The sequence below is a fragment of the Rhinoderma darwinii genome, chromosome 2 (genome assembly GCF_050947455.1).
Source record: "Rhinoderma darwinii isolate aRhiDar2 chromosome 2, aRhiDar2.hap1, whole genome shotgun sequence".
NCBI classification, from domain to species: Eukaryota; Metazoa; Chordata; class Amphibia; order Anura; family Rhinodermatidae; genus Rhinoderma; species Rhinoderma darwinii.
Window position 1 is genome coordinate 106,298,435 of NC_134688.1, and position 25,387 is coordinate 106,323,821.

Sequence of the window (25,387 nt, forward strand, 5' to 3'; positions counted from 1 at the left end):
ATTGGTGGGGGTCCGACTCCCGGCACCCACACCGATCAGCTGTTTGACGGGGCCGTGGCGCTCGTACGAGCGATGCAGCCTCATTGATTCTATTTCCTTGCACATGCCATTACTTTAGTGATTTCATTTGGTGCGTATATTCAGCCGGATTGACCGCTGCGTTAAACGTCCGCCCGCCCGCACAAAAAAATTCCTATACTAAAAAAAAAAACATCTAAAAATACTCACGTTTTTTAGTAAAACGGTACATGCGTTTTTTGATGGTGCTTTTTTTTGTGGCGTTTTTTCCAAATAGTGTGCTTCTTTTATGCAGAATATTTCACATTGCAAATCATGTGATTCAAAGATCATGTGATGCAAAGGTTCCTCTTTGCAACACATGATTTATTCTGAAAAACACCACAAAAAAGCCAATTAAAAATCGCAACACACATTGACACTTGCGTTTTTTTTAAAGAGAAAGAAAGCCAAGAAGGAAAAAAATGCAGAAGCCAGGCTTGATGCGATTTGTAAAAAGCGCCACTGACCCAAAAAGCGCAAGACAAAAGAAAAAAAAGCCGCCTCAAAAAATGTCATGTTTGTAGTGTATTTTATATTTCCTGATTTACTTCAAGCCAACATCTAGCAGCAGCGTTTTTTGCTGTAAAAGAGCCAGGAAAAGCCACAAAAAAAACATGTGAAGCCACCCTAAGGGCAGGTTCAGACGTGGTGGAATTGCAGTGGAATACTCCAGCGGCCGTTTTTTACATTTGTTTCAATATATTTTTAGGCAAGTTAGTTCAGACATTGCGGAAAACTCTGCTGCGGACCATAGGATGCGGTGCGGAATTTTCAGTCTGCAGCATGCACTGTCTGTTGCGGAGAAGCAGCGGAATTTCACTGCGTATTTCAGCCTTTGCAATGCAAAAACTGAAATCTGTGGCAAGTCCACTGTGTTTTCTGCAACGTCTGAATTACCTGTCAAATATGCAAATGCTGGTGCAGATTCGTTGCGTAATTGCCCCAAATCTGCACCAACATTTGCAGCGGAAAAACTCTGCCACATGTGAACATGCCCTTATAGTAACTGAAACTTTGCTGCAATTGGAGTGCTGCCATTCTTCAGAACATCTGTTTACCTATATCGAAATGTAGCAGAGTTCTTTATTTGTAGATATCTCTATATACTCACACAAACTGTGTACTTTCTATATATATATTGACTATATCTAATCCTCATTATAAAGGCCGTAAAATCTTCTTTACTAAAGATGGAATCCAACGATTCTGCAGATTCCACTTCTGCTTCTCCTGTTTGCAGTATTGCACAGTGTCAGGTAGGGGGTGATCCAGTGTCAGCTACTTAAGGAAATAGGTGTGGTGACTAAAGGGCTGTTCTCAGCTGGAAGCGCTGCCAGTCACTGACCACTGCTGCCAGACACCATGGACAGCTCCCAGTGAGCACACATACAGGGATTCTGCTCCAGTATCCTGGTCTTCAAGGCTCCTGGGAGTCTTCTTCATCATCAGGGGACTACAGCTCAATCCCACTGCCAGCACTTATTGCCTGTGAATCCACATTTCTCTCTAGTAGGCAGGTAAGTGCACATTTACTCTAATTCTTCAGCTGCCAAATAACTGAAACTAAGTGAAAAGAGTCCATAGTTCAAGGAGAAAGGTGACTTTACTTCCTCTTGCTGGGAGAACATGCTGCTCAAATTACATTTCCTTATACTGGACAATATATAAACTTGTGAAAATCTTTAAATCTTCAGTATAGTATAAATGCATATTATTTCCAGTTTCGTTTTTAAAGGACTAGGACTTCAATTATCAATGTAAAGCCCTAGCGTTAAGTTTTGTTAGACAGAAATATAATAATTATTTAGTTTAAATTTATGTAAAAATAAGGCAGAGCTGATTTTGTCACTTGACAGAGCTTATCGTGATACCATGATGTACTATCTGTCTCATATCTATCTATCTATCTATCTATCTATCTATCTATCTATCTATCTATCTATCTATCTATCTATCTGGTATCTATCTATCTATCTATCTATCTATCTATCTATCTATCTATCTATCTATCTATCTATCTATCTATCTATCTATCTATCTATCTATCTATCTATCTCTCTCATATCTAGCAATCCAAGATCTATCTATCTATCTATCTATCTATCTATCTATCTATCTATCTATCTATCTATCTATCTATCTATCTATCTATCTATCTATCTATCTCTCTATCTAGTATCTATCTATCTATCTATCTATCTATCTATCTATCTATCTATCTATCTATCTATCTATCTATCTATCTATCTATCTATCTATCTATCTATCTCTCTCATATCTAGCAATCCAAGATCTATCTATCTATCTATCTATCTATCTATCTATCTATCTATCTATCTATCTATCTATCTATCTATCTATCTATCTATCTATCTATCTATCTATCTATCTATCTATCTATCTATCTGGTATCTATCTATCTGGTATCTATCTATCTATCTATCTATCTATCTATCTATCTATCTATCTATCTATCTATCTATCTATCTATCTATCTATCTATCTATCTATCTATCTATCTATCTATCTATCTATCTATCCATCTACCTATCTATTTTGCTTTTGCATGTCATAACATTCATTTAATAAAATTCCAGCTTTTAGGTCATATACCATGTACTTAATGATAATTCAGATGGTTTATCTAGGAAGTGTTTTTGGTTGTGAAACAAATTTTTCGGCTTAAATGGAAATGTGTGGACGTGGTTGAACTTTTTTCTCAGTTACGGCTTGTACCGTTGGCCGATGCAAATATTGCACTATTCAAATGTTTGCATAATAACCTTTCATTCATGATGTTTTCAGGCAAATCTTCTGATATTGAAATGTCGGAGTGTTTCTTTAATTATTTCAACTATCTGTAATATTAGTATATGGAGACGACTTAGTGCATTTTCCAGTCTTCATTTCCAGAGCCTAAAATGTCATAAAATTGTGAACACTCTGATAACCTGCTCTGATACTCTACTACGCTATTCCATACTTTGTTTTTATAAGTATAACGGCCAGAAAAAAAGCCAAAAGGGCACTCTTTTGGCCTCCATCGGACTAATGTAACCCTATGGACACGTTTAGCGTGTTTGTCCTGAGCTTTTCCGGTGTACACTCTAAACATACAACACTGATATGTGAACAGGGCCTAAGAGAGATCATGTAATTGGCGGTTTTGACCTTCTTTGAAGTATGTGAGTGCTGTAAGGTGTAGCGGTGATGTGTCAGCCCGGTCAGTATCACTATTCTATGGCGTGTCCAGGGTGTGCTGGACTTTTCCCATCTGATCTATCAATGTCCAAGCTGATACTGTAACAACACTGCTAGCAAGTTCTCACAATCCATGACAATGTGTAAAGTATATCCCTGTTACTGGCCTGATCTTTGCTCGCTTATGTATTTTTATGTATTTATGGCATGGAAATGGCAGATTATTTCTACTTTTTATTTGAAAGAATAGATAAGATTAGTTTTATTACTCTGCCTTGGTAGTCAAAGGTGAATATGAAGTCTTTAGAAGACAGAAAGTCTGCAGAGCACTTCAATTCTCCACTCTGTTTAATACTGTGGCACTTGCATTGCCTATAGTCAAATATTCTATAATAATTAACCAGTACATGTTGAATATTGTCAAACTGCAATGTGTTCATGGAAACCGTCAGATAGATCAGCTGTTGTGACTGTTAGGGATAATTTATAATACTTCACTGTAGCTGCCATTTAAAGGAACATAAACTTAGAAATTAATGATAAAAATAAACAGGAGATATTTTACCCCCACTGTTTGTCAGTCTGCATTATCTAATGTGTGTTAATGAAACAAACAGTCTTGTAGAAATCCTGCAGAGAGCACAGGGATTAATATCCTGCTGATCCATTCCATTTTCGGCTGCTGAACTGTTGAAGAGGCAGGACTTAGCAGATGGGGCGGGGCTTAACAATCTGTGTGTCCTACTACAGACAGGGCAGATGGGGGAGGCTCCTGCTTCAGCCAGTTGTCTTACAACCAGATACAGGATTGTGAGAAGGGTGGCTGATACATATAGAAAATATCCTATATATTTCTCAGCATTATTTGCAATATGAGACAAAATAGGATCAAAGATAATGAGGATATTAAGAGAGGAATTGCAGGGATTTTTATTATTATTATTATTATTATTTTTTTGTACGTTTTCTGTGGATGCTGACACCACGGCAAATCCCTCCACAACATAAACAATACAGTATTGTAGATCAACTGAGCAGCAGCCAGTCTTGTACATGGGGATGGTACAACCAAAGTAAATACCAACTTAATACATATGGATATATATATACACTGTACATACATATTTTATATATAGAGTATATACATATGGTTTTCTGTAATTCATTGTGATGTTTTATATATATATATATATATATATATATATATATATATACTATATGGACAAAAGTATGGGGTCAAGCCTCTTGTTCATTGAGTTCAGGTACTTAACACGGTCCCATTCCCTCAGGTGTTGAAAATCCAAAACCCCGTCGTGCAGTCGCCTTTACAAACATTCATGAAAGAATGGGTCGTTCTATAGAGCTCACTCAATTCCAGCGTGGTACTGTAATAGGATGCCATCATTGCTACAAGTCAGTTTGTGAAATTTCTTCCCTCCTAGATATTCCACGATCAATTGTGAGTGGTATTATTGCAAAGTGGAAGCATTTAGGAACCACAGAAATTCAGCCATGAAGTGGCAGACCACGTAAAGCAACAGAGCAGGGTCGCCAAGGGCTGAGGTACATATTGCATAAAAGTGCTGACTCAATAACTGTAGTTCCAAACCTCCTCTGTCATTACCATCATGGGGAAGAAGGGATAACACCTTGTTTTTTTGTCTTTTTAATAGGGTTTGGCCTTGGCCCCTTAGTTAGAGTGAAGGGAAATCTTAATGCTTCTGAATACCAAAACATTTGAGATGAACTAGAACGGAGATTACGAGCCAGGACCTCTCATCCAACGTCAGTGTCTGACCTCAATAATGCTCTTCTGAATGAATAGGCAAAAATTCCCACAGACACACTCCACAATCTTGTAGAAAGCCTTCCCAGAAAAGTGGAAGCTGTTTTAGCTGCAAAGGGGGGGGGGGGGGGGGCAATTCTGTAATAATGCCTATGGAATTAGGATAGGATGTCATAAAATCTCCTGTAAGTGTAACGTGTAGGTGTCCCAATACTTTTGTCCATATGGACACCAGCACACTCCTAACCAACCAAGACAGGCTATCCATTGTAGCTAACATTGTAGCACTCTGCGTGGAAACCACATCGCTGTGCAGGTTCTCACTACCCATTAAAATGCAAATTAGACCAACCTGGAAAGTGTCGATCTAACCCTAACCATGGGCATTCAAAAACACATACCCACTCAAAGTATACGCGCTGGAGAGGCAACCTATGTGGCTGCCATGGTACGTACTCTTCCAGTGTGTATGCGAGTCTGAATTGTTTGATGTCTGAATGCACATGAATAATATGTAACCATTTACATTGCAGTTTGTGTTTCACTGATCACATTTATGAGATGACCTCATGAAACAGATACTTAATGGACGTAAAAAGCTTAGAGGGGGAGGGGGCAAATGGCAATAGAGTAAATATTTAATTGTTTCTCTGCAATAAGAGGATTTTAAAGGGCAAGTGCTACTAAGTTATTGTTATTCCTTTGCAAGTTTATCTTTCCCTTAAAAATATTGTAAAAACATAGTTGGGTTAGGCAACACACACAATCCCCCTCTCTTTTACTATTTCTCACTCCCTCTCTCCCATTATATATGAGTGGACTGGACAAGCCAAACTTTGTGGTTTGATCACACATTGGAAGAAGCTTTTGGCCAGCAAAAATTGCTGTATCTTCTACGTCAATGTATCCCAGTGTTCAATAAATATCAATAGGCACATGTACGATCAATCTGGACATGCACATAATGACTAAGACTCTGTTCATACTGCCGTCATGTCTTCCGTTCTAAATAGAACCATGAAAGATATGACATCCATTTTCAAACAGATTCCAAATCCTGATGGATCCTATTGACTAAGGGTGTGTTCACATTAGCGTCACCCTTCCGTTCATGGGCTCCGCTGGACTTTTCCATCAAAGGAACATATAAACGGAAAGGCAAACGGAAACCATAGGTTCCGTTTGCGTTACCATTGATTTCAATGGTAATTTTTCGGTTACCAATGATTTCCATTTGTTTCTGTTCCATAAGGTTTCCGTTTTTTGGCAGAAACAATAGCGCAGTCGAGTACGCTATTGTTTCTGGCAAAAAAATCAGATACCTTACGGAACGGAACCCATTAGCAACGAAGGCATTACCATTGAAATCAATAGTAATGCAAACGGAAGCTATGGTTTCCGTTTGCCTTTACGTTCATGGGTTCCTCCAATGGAAAGGTCTAGCGGAGCCCATGAACGGAAAGGTGACGCAGATGTGAACATACCCTTATAATGGGTCTGTCAGGTTTCCATTGGTTTTTAGGGTTTTTGATGGCAAGATCTATCGCTGCTGTCAAAAACCCGACAGAACGGAAGCCACAAACAATGGACACAGAACTTTAGATATATCAGGCATTCTGCAAAGCTGATAAACGCAAGAATTCCAGCAAAGTGGTAATAAACACGCACTGTCCTTCCGCTAATTTTGGGCTGACATGTATAATAGCGTCACTTTTTTTGTATCCAAATGAATTGAAAACATTATTTAGCAAAGATTATACAAGAATATATTTATTTTTAGGGATCAGTGGAAAGATCTTGACATTGTAGTACTTAGAGGTTTAGATGGTAATTCATCCATTGATATTACCCATAACTTTCCTATGTCTCCAATTCACTTTCAGCTAATATGCAGAGTATACAGTATATGAAGCGCCCTGGTCGGAAATAGACTTAGAAGACATGATTGCAGAGCATTAGCCTGTGTCTACATTGTAGTGCAATGGTTATTGAGGACCGTTTTCTATTTTAGCTATAAAAGTTCTCAATATTACTTCTCTATCTTACTTATTGCAGGAAAGTATGCACTCACTCAGGAATAGAGGAAACAGAAACGGGGAATTGGTCTCTTGCCCTTACTTTGATGTTGAGAGTGGCCTAAAAAGCACTTCTGCCATTGTCTCCACATATCAGGCAACCTTATTAGTGATATTCAGTTCCATTAGAAGGGACTAACATAATATCTTACATCTCTATTTGTCTTTAACCTTTCACAGATCTTCAATGTTTGAGGTTACAAGCCTGATGCTTGCTAATATGTCCACATGACGATACTTCCTGTCGTACTCTGGCAAGTTTACATGGTCAAAGGGGCAATATGTGGATCCGAATAATATAAAAAAATCATTTTAAGTTGCTTGAATTGTGTCAGTTTTATATGTTTTTCTGTGGACATTAAAGTGGATGGTGATTTAAACCCACAGAATGTCACTATTAACAGGAAGTATTGTCATGTTGACACAGGAGCATAAACGACTCAACAAATAAGTTTGCTTTTTATATTACACCAATGATAGTTCCCCTTTATGCATCAAGCAGTGGAGGAAAGTGTTAACCATAAACATTTCATGTCCTTCTTAGGTTCAGATGTGGCGGAAATTTACAGCGGCGGATTTTGCTGCAAATTCGCGACAATTACGCAACGATTCTGCAGCAAAGTTTACATATTTGACAGTTTATTCAGACATGGTGGATTTTGTACCAGACTTGCCGCAGATTTCAGCCTTTGTATTGCAAAAGCTGAAATCCACAGTGAAAATCCGCTGCTTCTCCGCAACAGACTGTGCATGCTGCAGAGTGTAAATTCCGCACAGCAAGCTGCTTTCCGCACTGTTGTTTTGCGCAACGTCTGCACTAAGTTACCTAAAAAGCTATAGAAACCAAAGAGAAAAAGTCTGCTGCGAATTTACACAATTTCGCAGCAAATCCCCCACGTCTGAACGTGCTCTTAGTCTCTTGATTCTGCTAGTTGCTAGGGCTATAGCTAAACTAATGAAATGAAAGGGGTTTTCTGATTTCTGGGCTTAGTAGATTATTACAGGTGCTCATTCGTGGCCACTAGTTGAATGCATGGTCCTTGGTAGCCTAATTGATCTACTGGGTGGTACCCTATGTACAGCACATGTCTTGTAAATTCTCCATGCATACAGACGCTAAGAGAGCTTGGAATGCTGAGTAATGTACACTACCGTTCAAAAGTTTAGGGTCACTTACAGATTTCCTTATTTTTGAAAGAAAAGCACAGTTTTTTTCAATGAAGATAACATTAAATTAATCAGAAATACACTCTATGCATTGTTAATGTGCTAAATGACTATTCTAGCTGCAAACGTCTGGTTTTTAATGCAATATCTACATAGGTGTATAGAGGCTCATTTCCAGCAACCATCACTCCAGTGTTCTAATGGTACATTGTGTTTGCTAACTGTGTTAGAAGACTAATGGATGATTAGAAAACACTTGAAAACCCTTGTGCAATTATGTTAGCACCACTGTAAACAGTTTTGATGTTTAGAGGAGCTATAAAACTGATCTTCATTTGAGCTAGTTGAGAATCTGGAGCATTACATTTGTGGGTTCGATTAAACTCTCAAAATGGCTAGAAAAAGAGAGCTTTCATGTGAAACTCGACAGTCTATTCTTGTTCTTAGAAATGAAGGCTATTCCATGCGAGAAATTGCCAAGAAACTGAAAATGTCCTACAATGGTGTGTACTACTCCCTTCAGAGGACAGCACAAACAGGCTCTAACCACAGTAGAAAGAGAAGTGGGAGGCCCCGCTGCACAACTGAGCAACAAGACAAGTACATTAGAGTTTGAGAAATAGACGCCTCACAGGTCCTCAACTGGCAGCTTCATTAAATAGTACCCGCAAAACGCCAGTGTCAACGTCTACAGTGAAGCGGCGACTCCGAGATGCTGGCCTTCAGGGCAGAGTGGCAAAGAAAAAGCCATATTTGAGACTGGCTAATAAAAGGAAAAGATTAATATGGGCAAAAGAACACAGACATTGGACAGAGGAAGATTGGAAAAAAGTGTTATGGACAGACGAATCGAAGTTTGAGGTGTTTGGATCACACAGAAGAACATTTGTGAGACGCAGAACAACTGAAAAGATGCTGGAAGAGTGCCTGACGCCATCTGTCAAGCATGGTGGAGGTAATGTGATGGTCTGGGGTTGCTTTGGTGCTGGTAAAGTGGGAGATTTGTACAAGGTAAAAGGGATTTTGAATAAGGAAGGCTATCACTCCATTTTGCAACGCCATGCCATACCCTGTGGACAGCGCTTGATTGGAGCCAATTTCATCCTACAACGGGACAATGACCCAAAGCACACCTCCAAATTATGCAAGAACTATTTAGGGAAGAAGCAGGCAGCTGGTATTCTATCTGTAATGGAGGGGCCAGCGCAGTCACCAGATCTCAACCCCATAGAGCTGTTGTGGGAGCAGCTTGACCGTATGGTACGCAAGAAGTGCCCATCAAGCCAATCCAACTTGTGGGAGGGGCTTCTGGAAGCATGGGGTGAAATGTCTCCCGATTACCTCAGCAAATTAACAGCTAGAATTCCAAAGGTCTGCAATGCTGTAATTGCTGCAAATGGAGCATTCTTTGACGAAAGCAATGTTTGAAGGAGAAAATTATTATTTGAAATAAAAATCATTATTTCTAACCTTGTCAATGTCTTGACTATATTTTCTAGTCATTTTGCAACTCATTTGATAAATATAAGTGTGAATTTTCATGGAAAACACAAAATTGTCTGGGTGACCCCAAACTTTTGAACGGTAGTGTAGTTTCTTATACATCTGCGGGTGTGGCACTGCAATAAACTACACTACCCGCCCACCCGGAAACATTTTGGGAATGTTGTGACACATTAGTGACTTGGATTTTTACAAGTCTAGACCTAAACCCTAGTTTTGGAGGGAACAAGAAATAAGTCACAGTGTGAGACTTGATAGTGTAGACCAGTGGACTCACACTTGTGAATAATCAACTGTTGGAAACTACAACCCTCAGCATGTCTTTAGAGTTTGCGGCTGTCTAGGCTTGCTGAGAGTGGTAGTTTCCCAAAAGCTGAATAGCCACAGGTTGGAGACCACATGTGAAGACAGTAAAAAATACAGTATTACTGTTTAGCATTATTAGGTAGAAGAGTTGTTGAGCCTTATTTTATATCAGGATGTTTACCAAGTTAACACATTAGGTTTCCGCATGGCTTTAATTGTTCTATGCCTATAGGGCATGTGGCATTTCATTCAGTGCTTTGCATCCTGGATTTCACATCCTTCCTCTCCAGAGTATTCAAGTTGCTGTTCCGGATGTCAGCTGTAGGAGCTTTATGGTAAATGAACCTGACTTGATACTATTATGAATTACTGTGCATTTTCCAGAAATACAAAGTGGAGTGTGCATTCATATGGTAGAAGAAAACATGTCTCAGAATGACCAAAGATGAACAAACCAGTTCTAACATTATATTGTCCACAATACCAACATTCAGTGCCTCAATAAAGTATGGACTATTTATGGTGTAACTACATTGAGTCACTGTGGATTTAAAGAGGACCTGTCCCCTCCCCTAACATGTCTGTTTGAGTAAATAATTGTATTGTCCATGAAATAACAATTCTGGAACAATTTTTCTTAATACCTTGTGCTCGTTCCTCTGTTATGCCTCCTAGAACTGTATAAATAAATTGACAACTGGGTGAGTTTGGCCATGTCCAATCAATGCTGACACTGTTAGACTGTGTAGGGACACACCCTTTTGACAAGGGGAATGCTAAACACCCAGTAGTCAATATTTTCATACATCTCTAGGACCAATAAACAGAGGAATGGCACAAAGCAGAGTTCTTGGAAAATATTTCTCAAAATTGATATTTCATCAGGGATACGTGTATTAGTATTTATTGAAATAGACATGTCAGGAGAGGTGCTAGGTCCTCTTTATCCTCTTGGCGGTATTTGGGAGTATGGAGCGGGATTATAAAGGCTCACAGGTCAGCCATCTTTCTGCTCCTATTAAGCCCTGCCAGAGAGCTTAGAAGAAGCTGATAAAACACACAATACATAGTAGTACATAGGTATTGCAGTGTCTTGTGCCCTAGAAAGACTGTAAGAAAACAGTTAAATAAAAATATTAATAATGTACAAAAAAATTTAATTATTAAAAGATCAAAAAATAACTTTTACCATTTCCCCCCTAAAGTATATAAAGTATCATGCTATTTATATCACCACACGAACACAGTAGGAATACAATAATTCACAATGCCAGAATTGCTGTTTTCTGGTCACCTCGCTTCCCTAAAAAAATGTAATAAAATGTGATAAAAACGTATGTTCCTATAAACACTACAGATCTTCCCTCAAAAAATAAGCTCTCAGACCGCTCCATCGATGGAGAAATAAAAAAGTTATGGGTCTCAGAATATAGCAACACAATATCTTTATATATATATATATATATATATATTTATTTTTTATTTATTTTTTTAAATATCGTTTTTTTTTATTTGTAAAAGTGGTACACAATTAAAAAAAAATCTAAATTTGGTATCGCCACAATTTTATTGACCCGCAGAATAAAGTTAACATGTCATTTTTACCGCATGGTGAATCGCGTAATAATGAAAACCCCCAAAAATTTCCAATTTTATTTCAGTCTACCAGTACATGATATGGTTCTTTAAATGGTGACATTAGTTGCCTATACCCTGCAGTTTTTGGGCAGATGACGGGTCCTCTTTATTTCCTTTCCCTGCCCCCCCCCTTTTACTAATATGTTGGCGCTATATAAATAAAGATTATTATTATATTATATATTACAACTCGTTCCGCGAAAAAAACAGGTCTCATTCGGCTACGTCAATGGAAAAATTAAAGAGTTATGGCTTTTGGAAGTTGGGGAGGAAATTTAAATAAAGAAACGAAAAATGGTTTGTTTATCAAGTGTTAAACACACTATAACTGAATGAATATCTACTAACCCTATAACTATGACCTAAAATACCACTGCAGCAGCCATTGGGTTTTGTGTGTTTTCACATGCTGCGGATAAAGTCTGCGGCACAATCCACACTGTGAATCCGCATGCAGATATTAACAGATAAAGTAAAACCTCTTCAAAAGACCACCACTTTGAGAAGACCACCCCCTTATGCAGACAAAATTTATTGTGACAGATTTTCAGTTCCACCACATATTATGCATACTGGCCATCTTTTTGAGAAGACCCCCCCCCCCCCTAAAGGAAGACCACTTTTTAATGCAATTTTGGGGGGCCGTCTCAAAGAGGTTTCATTGTAGTATAATCTGTGGCCTTTCCACAGAAAATCGGTTAGAAATAAGGCTGTGATTTTAATTTTCAACACATGGAATATAAACAATTTTTTTCCACAATTTTTTGGGGAAAAAAAACCATATTATTTTTCTTTATTTTTATATATAAAAAAAAACCACTCCCAAAAAGTTGATGTAAAAGTTACTCATATCTCTTGAGGCACTTTTAAGAAGGCGTGTAGCACAACTTAAAATGTGTTTAGAGCAGGCTGCCGTAATGACAATGCTCTAGAGAAGGAGGTCCCAAGAAGACTTCTGACAACTGTGAAAGACGTAAGAGCTTCTGGGACTAAGACACACAACTAGTGAGCACATCACAGGTTACACCTGTATGGGAGAAAGGAAAAGAAGATATTACCACTATTGAGAAAAAATTCAAATTGCGGTTTGCCAAAATGCATATAGGAGACTCTGAAACAAAGTGGAACAAGGTTCTATGTTCTCTGCCAAAATTAATCTTTATGGCTAATAAAAAGCCTGCTGCAGTCCACAAGAGAACTTGAGAGAAAAATATTTACAAGCAAGATAACAACCTGAAATATAAAGTCAAAACGATACAGAAATAGCAAAAAAACAGCAATGTTACTGCTAAGGCCGGGTTCCCACGCAGCGTAAACGCTGCAGAATTTCCGCAACAGAATTCTGTTCGGAAATTCCACAGCATTTACAGTAGCAGCCAAGTGGATGAGATTCAGAAAATCTCATGCCCACGCTGCAGAAAAAAACCACAGCGTAAACGTTAATAAATTGACCTGCGGTATGGAATTTAAATCCACAACTTGACAATTTATGCTAAATTTTCGTTGATTTTCTGTTGTGAGTTTTGCCCATTGAATTCAATGGTGATGCAAAAAGTTGCAACAGCGATTCCGCTGCAAAAATCACAACTCAGGAAAATAAAAATAAATCATACTTACCCAGAATTCTCTCCTTCTTCCTGCAGTTCGGCCTCATGGGATGACGTTGCATCCCATGTGACCGTTGCAGCCTGCAACTTCATACAGGGAGGTCGGACTACGCTCAGAGAAGAGGGAGGGAGTAAGTATGAACGGCTTTTTTTCTTTTTCAAAGCGCTGCTTTGTGAAGCGGAAATTCCGTTAGAAAAACCACAGCTTGCTGCGGGTTCCAGGTCAGATATGATGCGCAGTTTTTACACAGCGTATCTGAACCGTGGGAACCCGGCTTAATAATTGGAAATTTGTAGCTGGATTTGAAACTGGTTGCTCACACATGTCCCCCTTGCTGCTTGACACGAGTTTGAACAGTTTTTCAAAGAACAGGGAAATGTCAAATAAGCATTAAACAGGAATTCCCATCTTTGCTACAATATGCCATCATTTTATGATCGGTGGGGCTCTGACCTCTTGAACCCCCACTTTATGATTGGTGGGGGTCTGACCTCTTGAACCCGCACATTATGATTGGTGGGGGTCTGACCTCTTGAACCCCCATTGATTCTGAGAATGAAAAGGCTGCAGCACTGATTTAGAGCTGCATTCCCTTCACTGTTTTTCCTGGCGCAGCGTCACACTGGCCCACGCAGGAAGCTGCAAGTGAATGGGGCCGGTTGCAGTTCCCTTCACAGCCGCCGTGTGGCTGGGAGCGTTGCTGTGTAGAAACAAATTAGAAGGGGATGCAGCACTAAATCAGCGCTGCGGCCCCTCCATTCTTAGGATGGGTGGGTATCACAGAGGTCGGACAACCACCAACCATGAAGCTATGTCCAATCCTAGCGATATGCCATCACTTTATAAGATGGGAACAACTTTTTAAGTAGTTCATTGGAATTCTGTTGTTACACAATGTAAATACAATTTAAATGCCTGATGCAAATTAAATTTGCATTTACATCTACTAAATAGGAGAAGAGGAAAATGGCAACATGCCAGGATGCAATGGCATAAATTATGACCATTTATAAACATAAATGACCCGGAAAGAAAAAAGAAAATTCTGATGTCTTATAAGTGTTTGAAGTTACGAGCCTGAAGCCTGCAGCTGGTGCGCGATATCGTGGCAACACTCCCTATTTTCATGTCTCTGAAGTTCAGTGTTATCATAGGGACATAGTGTAAATCCAAATCACCATTGACTTCAATGTTTGTATCCTTAATGGCTTGAATAGTGTCAGGTATGTGTGTGCAAATGGAACTTAATAGAGATGAGAAAAGATAGTATTGTCATAAGAATCTCACAGGACTCCAGTCTAATAACTCAACATAGAATTAAGATATCATTAAAAAAAAACGTTTTCACATTTTTCACTTACAGGAAACTTATTTTAATATATATTACATCTAGTTATTCTCCTTTAAACTCATGGTCTTGAAAATATGCTGATAAAGCATTATAAAATGAGAAAGCGGTTCATCATATCTATTGAGATCTTATGTTTCATTCCGAGCGGACTCTGAAGCCCTCCGAAGTAATGATCTTTGTATTTTATTGTGGTTATTACAGAGCAGAGTTCACATTTGCAGTGTCAGTGCAATTCAATGCATGTCCAGCGCCGATCTTCATAATAAAATGACTTGTTGCTAAGTGTCCAACCATAAACCGTATTGCTGCTTGTAAATTGTAGGCTATAAAAATAAAATTACTGTTAAAATTACTGTCAGTAGTTGACTAAATACCCCTCTTTCCACATTATATAGTAACAGCAAAGAGAGAACCTGGGCAGTAATATTGGTAGTTACTCCATCTGTTATCATCATCTCAGTTTTAGGTCCACAATTTTTTTCGGATTAATTTCTCAATATATCATCATAGGGTTTGGAGCTCCATTTTTCTGATACTGAGTTCCAAATCCCTATCTTTTAACTATATGTCTATGCAGGGGATCTGAAGGTCTGAAAAAAAAAAACCAAAGCTCTGAAAACTATAAAGATATATTAACCCCTTCTTGATATCCACCATATATATACGGCGCACATCAGGTGGGGAGGGAGTATGAAGCGGTCTCACGGGCTAAGTACGCTGCATAGAACAAGCGTGTTGGATGTACATATAGCCGAAACTTCAGTGTAGCGAGCGGGATATCGCTTGAGCACCATCCTGCTCGTTTAACCCTTTCCCAACATGCGCCGTATGTATAATATATTTCCACAGACGAGTCTCTTGTTCATTTTAAGGGGAGGCTTAAATTCCGCCAATACCTGCCCAATAAGAGGGCAAGGTGTGGAATTGAATTGTACAAACTGTGTGAGAGTACATCTGGGTATACACACAGGTTTAGGGTTTACAAAGGGAAGGACTCTATTATTGAATCCCAAGAATGCCCCCCCTTCCTGGGAGTTAGTGGGAAAAAAGTGTGGGATTTAATACACCCATTGCTGGACAAGGGTTATCACCTTTACGTGGATAACTTCTATACCAGCATCCCACTATTTAGGTGTCTTTCTGCCAGAAGTACTGCAGCATGCGGTACTGTGCGCAAAAATCAGGGAGGCCTCCCTAAAACACTGCTTAGCCAAAGCCTCAGAAGGGGTGAGAGCAGGGAACTATGCTGCGAGAACATGCTATTCGTCAAATATAAGGACAAGAGGAATGTCCTTATATTGACCACAATTGACGGCAGCGGCAGCACCCCTGTCCCTGTATGAGGTACCCCCACAGTGACACACAAGCCAAATTGCATCCTGGGCTACAATCAGGGGCGTAACTAGGAAAGACTGGGCCCCATAGCAAACTTTTGACTGGGCCCCCCCCCCTCTGCTGGGTATCACACAACCCCCCCCTTGTAGATAGTGCCTCCCTATAGATTCCACCACACAGCGCCCCCCTATAGATAGCACCATACACAGCCCCCTGTAGATAACGCCATACAGCCCCCTCTGTAGATAACGCCATACAGACCCCCTCTGTAGATAACGCCATACAGCCCCCTCTGTAGATTACGCCATACAGACTCCCCCCAAAAAAAAACGGCCTATAGTTTGTCCTACAAAAGACATGCATCCCCTATCCACAGGATAGGGGATACATGTGTGATCGCTGGCAGCGATAAGGAGAACGGGGGACCGAAAGTCCCCCGAAGTTCTCTATGACTAACCTCTGACTTCCGGCGTCTGCGCAGTTCAATAAAAATGAAAGGAGCGCTGGTCACGCATGCGCACAAGCATGACCGGTGCGCAAGTCATTTCCATGGAGCTGCAGATAGACTACGGAAGTCCGAGGTTTGTCATGGAGAACTTAGGGGGGACTTTCGGTCCCCCGTTCTCCTCATCGCTGGGCGTCCCAGCGATCCCAGATGTATCCCCTATCCTATGGTTAGGGGATGCATGTCTTTTGTAGGAACAACCCCTTCAGTGGCGTCGCGCTGTAGCAGCCATAGCGGCTGCTAGCGGAGCCTGCGGCCATGGGAGGGGCCGTGCCGGTGGGTGGCACGGGCCCCCTCATGCTGCAGGCCCCGTAGAAGTCGCTACGGCTGCTATAGCGGTAGTTACGCCACTGCGCATAGGTTTGTACAGCGTAAAACTACAGCTCCCAGCATGGCCGAAACAATGATAAGGATATGCTGGGAGATGCGGTTTCACAAAAAAAAATCATACCACCATCATCTCGCTGCAGATCATACAGTGACTACAATACTGATTAGAGGCAAAATAAACATTTACATTAAGTGACTCACCGGTGACGTCTTAGATTCTAGTTCTTTTCTTCTCCCTCCGGTTCAGACATCTATGATGGATTTCTCCCGGCCATGACCCATTTCTGCAGTTTTCCGTTTAGATGTCTTCAGCTTCTCACTTTTAAAACATTTCTGCACCTGTAAACAAAGTTAAAATTCTCAACACATCTAAATATAACTGTCACACACACACACACACACACACACACACACACACACACACACACACACACACACACACACACACACACACCGTGCCCCCTGTAGATAGTGACCTACATAGAAGCCCCTGTAGATAGTGCCCACATATGGACTCCAGAGCTGCAAGGCAATAGTGCTAACCACTGAGCCACCGTGCTGCCCTACATATAGCTTCCCCTATAGTTAGTGCTCCACGTATAGCCCACCTCTGTAGATATTGTCCCACATATAGCCCACCCCTGTAGACTGTGCTCTACATATAGCCACCCTGTTGCTAGTGCCCCACAGGTAACCCACCCCTGTATATAGTGTCCCACACATAGCCCACCCCTATAGAAAGTACCCTAAAAAATAGCTCCCCTATAGATAGTGCTCTACATATAGCCCACCCCTGTATAGTGTCTCACATATACTGCATCCCCACATACAGACCTCCCCTGTAGCTAGTGCCCCACATATAGACCCCCCCCTGTATATAGTGGCCCACATATAGACCCCCCTGTATATAGTGGCCCACACCCCCACATATAGACCCCCCTGTATATAGTGGCCCACACCCCCACATATAGACCCCCTGTAGCTACTGCCCCACATATAGACCCCCCTATATATAATAGCCCACATAAAGATGACCCCCCCTGTAGATAGACCCCCCCACTATAGATAATGCCATTCACATTTTTATGAGGAAAAAAATATATAAAGTTGACATACTCACATTCTCCGGTTCCCACGCTGTTCACTGGCGATGCAGACATGCTCTCTTCTGAGCATGTCTGCAGGAGCTGAATGAGCGTCCTTCAATGACGCTGATTGGCGGGGCAGAATGACTTGCCCCGCCAATCAGCACCTTCCAAGCATGGAAGCGGCGCGATAATGTCATCGCGCCGCTAGCCAATCAGTGTCATTGTAAGGCACTGGATGGTCAGGCACGGAACATGCCCGGCCATTCAGTGCTAATACATGTATTTGGCTGCCGCTAGCACCGGGGCCCCCTCCGGTGCTAGCGACACCTACAGGCATGAGAGTGCCTGTGTAAGGCTCGGTGGCGCGGGCCCCACAGTAGCGGTGCTACCCCTGTAGCAGCCATAACGGCTGCTAGCGGCGCCACCGGGCATTTGGGAGGGCGTGTTGGCTGGCAGCACGGGCCCCCTCAAGCCCCGGGCCCCGTAGCAGCCGCTACTGCTGCTACCGCGGTAGTTACGCTACTGGCTACAATAAGTATATGGGTGGGGTTGATCTCTCTGATCAAGTACTGAAGCCTTATAGTGCCCTGTGGAAAACAAAGGTATGGTACAAAAAGTTGGCCGTGCACATTATACAGATGGCAATGTTTAACGCTTACATGCTATCCCAATGTGCAGACCGGACAGGGACATTCCTTAACTTTCAAGAGGTGGTGATCAAGGCACTTCTATTTGGGAACCAGGCAGGGGAGGGCTCAAGCACATCAGCTGGTAGCGATACTCCACGTATTGTACCAGGGCAACATTTCCCCAATGAAGTGCCCCAAACTGCAAAGAAGGGAAGGACACAAAAAAGGTGCAGAGTGTGTTCCAAGAGGGGAATAAGAAAATACACTATTTACCACTGTGAAACCTGCTCTGAAAAACAAGGCCTATGTATCAAGGATTGCTTTAAAGCGTACAATACATCAATAAATTAGTAATTTCATGCTTCATTAACCCCTTTATTATATCAAAAGCAACATTGCGTCCACACACATATCCAGCTAAATCCTAGCTCTAAAAGACAAATGGCGCTTCTGTGCCCTGTCATGTCTACAAATAGCAGTTTATGACCACATGAGGGGTATTGTTTTTACTCAGGAGAAATTTACTTTACAAATGTTGTGGTGCTTTTTCTCCTTTAGTCCTTGTGGAAATGAGGAAATATTAGCTAAACCTAAATTTTATTTTAAAAAATTTTGATTTTCATTTTCACGGCCTGCTTCCAATAATTTCTGCAAAAAAAAACTGTGGGGTCAAAATGCTAACTATACCCCTAAATAATTTGCTCAAGGGGTGTAGTTTCCAAAATGGGGTTACTTTTGGGAGGTTTCCTCTGTTTTGGCCCCTGAGGTTCTTTGCACATGTGACGTGTCCTCCCCAAACCATTCCTGTTAAATTTTTGCTCCAAATGGCGCGCTTTCCCTTCTGAGCCCTGCAATGTGTCCAAACAGCCGTTTATAACCACATATGGGTATTGTTTTACTTGGGAGAAATTGCTTTACAAATGTTGTGGTGCTTTTTCTCCTTTAGGGTATGTTCACACCCACTAATTACGGACGTAATTCAGGCGTTTTTGCCCCGAATTACGTCCGAAAAATGCGCCTCTATAACGTTGACAAACATCTGCCCATTGAAAGCAATGGGCTGACGTTTGTCTGTTCACACGAGGGGTATATTTATGCGCCGCTGTCAAATGACGGCGCGTAAATAGACGCCCGCGTCAAAGAAGTGACCTGTCACTTCTTTGGGCGTAATTGGAGCCGTTATTCATTGATTCCAATGAAAAGTAGCGCCAATTACGTCCATAATGGACGCGGCGTTCAAGCGCCTGCACATGCCGTTACGGCTGAAATTACGGGGATGTTTCCTCCTGAAAACATCCCCGTAATTTCAGCCATTACGGACGCTGTCGTGTGAACATACCCTTAATCCTTGTGGAAATGAGAAAAAATTAGCTAAACTTACATTTTCTTTGAAAAAATTTAGATTTTAATTTTCATGGCCTACTTCCAATAATGTCTGCAATAAACCTATGGGGTAAAAATGCTCACTATACCCCTAGATAATTTCCTTGAGGGGTGTAGTTTCTTAAATGGGGTCACTTTTGAGGGATTTCCACTGTTTTGGCACCGCAAGAGCCCTTCAAAACTAACATGGTGCCTAAAGCATATTCTAATAAAAATGGATTAAATATGAATTTCTGCAAAAAAAAAAACTAATTTGTAAATTTCACCTCTACTTTTTTTAATTCTTGTGAAACATCTAAAGGGTTAAAAAAAAATCTAAATGATGTTTTGAATACTTTGAGGGGTGCTGTTTTTAAAATGGGGTGACTTATGTGGGTTTGTATTGTATAGGCCCCTCAATGCCACTTCACAACTGAACTGGTCCCTGTAAGCCATGTTCAGACGTGGCAGAATTTTTCCGCTGCAAATGTTGGTGCAGATTCGGGGCAATTACGCAACGAATCTGCACCAACATTTGCATATTTGACAGGTAATTCAGACGTTGCGGATATCACAGCGGACTTGCCACAGATTTCAGTTTTTGCATTGCAAACGCTGAAATCCGGAGTGAAATTCCGCTTCTTCTCCGCAACTTCATGAGCATGCTGCGGAGGGGAAATTCTGCACCACAGCCTAATTTCTGCACAGTTATTTTTCCGCAACGTTTGAACTAAGTTTCCTAAAAATGTATAGAAACAAATGTAAAAAACAGCTGCTGCAGAATTCCACTGCCGACTGTCCGCAGCGGAATTCAACAGCAATTCCGCCACGTCTGAATGTGCCCTAAAAATAGCCTTTTAACATTTTCTTGAAAATGTGAGAAATCGCTGCTAAAGTTCTAAGCCTTGTAACATCCCCGAAAAATAAAAGGATGGTCAAAAAAACTATGAAAATCTAAAGTAGACATGTGGAAAATTTACCTGAAATTTTCATTTCCTGGAGTCAGTAGGCAGCACTCTTAAGGGTTAAGCTAATTCATCTGACCGGATAGAAGAGACATATTACTCAGCAGTAATCAATTAAACAGTTAGGAGGTCCCAGGTAACCTTAAATAGAGCCCAAATCCCTTCAGAAAGTGTAACGTATGCTTTGCAGGCCTGGTCTAAGGGGACATGGCATCTTTCTGCCCACGATATGGATGTGAACCTGGTTGAGTGGACCCGAATATCTAAAGGGGACTCTAGGCCTTCCAAGGAGTAGCAGTCCCTGATGATTTCTTTGAGCCATCTAGCTAGTGAGGCTTTGCTGGACTTTTTCCCCTTATTTGGCCCCTGAAATTGGAGAAGCAGCCGTTCGGATTGTCTAAAGGGGGTCGTTATTTCTAGATAAGCAAGTAGGGACCTCCTTACGTCTAAGCAATGTGAGTCAATAGGGGTATCAGAGGCTGAGTCTACAGATAGGACCGGCAAAATTATCTCTTGATTTAAGTTGGAGCTGGATGGTACCTTTGGTAAGAACCCTGGCATTGTTCTAAGCATAATGCACTCGGGCAAAATCCTAAAAAAAGGCTCTTTACAGGACAGAGCTTGCAACTCGCCAACTCGTCTTGCGGAGGTAATAGCTATCAAGAATAGGGTTTTATATGAGAGAAGCTTAAGGTTTATACTATGAAGCAGCTCAAATGGGGCACGGCTGACGTGCTTCAAAACAATGGGAAATTCAGAAGAGGGCAGAGGATTGTGATAGTATGGCCTTAATTTTTTAACTGCTTTCAGAAATATGGTAATCAGTGGATGGTTTGAGAACCTCCCCACTGAATTAGTATTAATGGGCGTCAAATTCACTTTTAATGTATTGGGCTTGAGGCCTTTCTGGTATCCCTCTTGCAGAAACTGCAATACTGTGGACACTGTATTTGGTGACCTGTCCTTGTCCTGACAACGTTTTGAAAATATAAGCAATATTTGAGAATATATTTTTGTCATACTGGGTTTCCTGGATGATAATAGGGTATTAACTACTTCATCAGAGACTGTCGTTCAGTTTACATGCCGTCAACTGTAACCTGTCTAACGTGGGATGAAACCAATCCTCCTGTAGCATGAGATCTGCACGTAATGGGAGTTTCCAGACGTTGCCGTTCGAGAGTTTCAACACGAGCGGAGACCATGCCTTTCTGGGCCAATGAGGAATGATCGCTATGGCCTTCACTTTCTCATCCCTTATTTTCCTCAACACCCGAGGAATTAGAAGGATAGGTGGAAAGACATATATGAAGGTCTTTTCCCAACTCAATGATAGACTGTCTATGGCATATGGGTGATCTGACCAGTTGAGGGAGCAAAACGTCCTTAATTTGGAATTCTTTGTGGTCGCATTGACGTCTAAAGATGGTTTGCCCATCTTCCTGGCGATTTGGAGGAAGACTTCCGGATTCAAGCTCCACTCTCCTGGGTGAATCAGTTTCCTGCTCAGCCAATCCGCTTTCCAATTCAACACTCCTTGAATGTGGACTGCAGAGACTGATCTCAGATTGCGGTCTGCCCACCGCATAATCTGACTGCATTCCTTTCTGAGGGAATTGCTTGTTTACATAAAACACTGCGGGGAGGTTGTCCGACTGAATTTGTACATCGTGATGATGTAGTACAGCCTGAAAGTGTGACAGGGCTAGTTTGATCGCCCTGAGCCCTTCCATGTTGGATGAAAGGCAGGTGTCTTGTTTTGATCATTTCTTTTGCAGCCATGATGTTCCCACATATGCACCCCAGCCTAAGCCTGAGGCATCCGTAGTGAGGAGTATCCGATGAACTGGTTTCGGAGACCTGCCTCGATCGAGATGGTAGGGTACCAGCCACCACTGGAGGTCCCGTTTCACATCCGGAGGCACTGATATTAAGGTGTCGAGTGACATTATTCTCTTGCCCCAGCTTTTTAGTACGTTGGATTTTAGTACGTTGGACCGCCTCGATAGCCGATGTAAGAAGGCCTAACACTCTCATGGCCTGACGGATGGAGCAGTGACTCAATGAAGTTAGTTGCTGAACACCCTGACGGATAGAAAATATCCGGTCACTGGACAAAGTCAGTGCATTTTCTGTGTGTCTACCATGAAGCCTAAGTATTTTAACTTGGTGCATGGTGTTAGATGAGACTTCTGGAGGTTTATGATGAAACCGTGCGATCTGAGCATGTCTAGAGTGACCTTCAGGTGTTTTATGAGCATGTCTTCTGATGGGGCTCTCACCAGCTAATCGTCTAGGTACGGGCATACGAAGATCCCTTTCATGCATAGTACTGCCGACAGTACCACCGCTACCTTCGTAAAAACTCAGGATGCTGATGTTATCCCAAAGGGTAGGCAGGTGAACTGAAGATGTAGGACTTGATGATGAACAAGAACTGCTACCCGAAGAAACTTCCTGTGTTTCCTCAGGACAGGGATATGAAGGTATGCATCTTGCAGATCGATAGTGGCTAGAAAATCTCCTTCCTGGTTAATATTTATGACTGATTGTATAGATTCCATTTTGAACTTTTTCTTTATAAAGAACTGGTTCAGATATGTTAGATCTATCACTAACCGCCACTTGTCGTCTTTTTTTGGAACGGCAAAGATAGGGGAGTACACTCCCCAACCCCACTGATGATACTGGAGTTCCTCCAATGCTCCCTTCCTTATGAAGTCCTGAATAAGACTGAGAACAATAGGATTTCTTTCTCTGTTTATACAGAATCTGTTCTTTGGAACAGTGTTTAGTTCCAGCGAGTAGCCATTCTGGTTAGTGGATCTGACCCAGGCATCTGTTGACGTTTTTAGCCATAGGTGAACAAATTTTCCTAGCCTTCCACCTACTGGACATTCTTCTCTCTCGGCGTCATACTGTAACTTAGGATTTTTTTTTTTGAAAGGGTGATTTCTTCCTAACAGAGGGGTTTCCCTCTTGCGTGCGTTTGAATCTACGCTGCCTGTTATCCCCCGAAAATATTTTCGACCTTTTGGAAAGTTTTTGAAAGGTTCTAAATGGCGACCTCATTGGAGGGCGTGGGAAGGAAACCCCTCTTTCGTCATTAATTAATTTAAGGATGTCTTCCAGTTGAGCGCCGAAGAGAGAGGAGGGATGTAATGGTAGGGAACAGAAATTATTTTTAGATGACACATCCCCTGTCCATTGCTTGATCCAGAGGGTTCTACGCACCATATTACAGAGAGCCAGGGATCTGGAAGAAAACTTCAAGACATCCAGCGGCTAGTCACACAAAAATTTCTGCAGCTGCTTTCATGAGAGGGATATTTTGCAAGATCTTCTCTCTCGGTACGCCTTCCTCCAGATCTTTAGAGAGTTGACTAAGCTATGTACGCAGGGCTCTGGCAACCGGGATGGAAGCTGTTGCCACTTTACACGCTGCAGCCGACGATAAGTTGGCTTTCTTTAATATGGAATCAGCTCTGCGATCCATTGGATACTTTAAGAGCGAGGACTCCTCTGAAGGAAACACAGATTTCTTTGACAATCTGGCGACAGCATGATCAACTTTGGGCGGAACATCCCAGTTAGAACTGAACTTGGGATCTGTTCTGTAGGTGTGTTTAAACCTCGCCCCTTGATCGATGCATCTCTCCGGCTTATCCCAATCTTTCTGGACCCAGTCTGTAATATCAGGATGGGAGGGAAGGACTTTGTCTTTATTTACCGGAAAATAATAAAGTTGTTTCTTTTTAGGTTTATGAGACACATCTTTATCAGTCTCCACGGTCAGTTTGACTGCTTTCAGCAAACGTGGGACCTTGTCTTTATCTAACAGATAAATATTCTCTAATGTTCCCATCAGAGTCCTCTGAATCCAGATCCTCCTCCGATAGATCATATTTGGAAGGGGAATGCGGAGAGGGCGACCGCTTTCTACCTTTAGATTTTTTTCGGCTTAGCAGCCGACTTAATCTCCTGAAAGGTGTCTGTAAGCTGATCTTTAAACCGGGAAAGAAACTCCATGGCTTCAGTATGGAAGGATTGTTCAGGAGGTCTGCAAGATGAGCAGAAACTCTGGTCCCAATCCCCTGGCAACGGTTGCTGACAACCTTTACACATATTGTGCTTGGATTTCCTTTGACTTTTCCCTTGAGATGCAGGACTTGCCAGCTGGGGAAAAAGGCATGTAAATTACAATCTTATCTGTAAGCGGCCTCAGGGAAGCAAAACCCTTCTCACATTACACAATGAAAGATTTGGGTACCTTAATTTCCAGGGTCGAGCAGCTGCACCAGTGCTGTAGTGCCGGATTCGCTGTCCTTTCTTGAACCGCCAGGTTTCCTCAAAATTTCTGTTCTCGCGCATGCGCAGACCGCACCAAAGTCCGGGAGACTGCACAGCACATCCGCCAGAATCCAGCGTACACCTTACCTCGGCGGCGGCCATCTTGGGACACCCATCCAGAGGTGTAT

At 41.6% G+C, this 25,387-nt stretch overlaps 1 protein-coding gene across 1 annotated transcript in view; it reads left to right on the plus strand.

The window, feature by feature from the left end:
• Positions 1-1,427: 1,427 nt before the first annotated feature.
• Positions 1,428-25,387, plus strand: part of MYO1A (myosin IA) — a 94,890-nt gene continuing 70,930 nt past the window's right edge. Inside the window, exon 1 of the mRNA XM_075850171.1 lies at positions 1,428-1,577. The gene's annotated coding sequence lies outside the window, so the exon portion shown is untranslated. The remainder of the gene's footprint in view (positions 1,578-25,387) is intronic.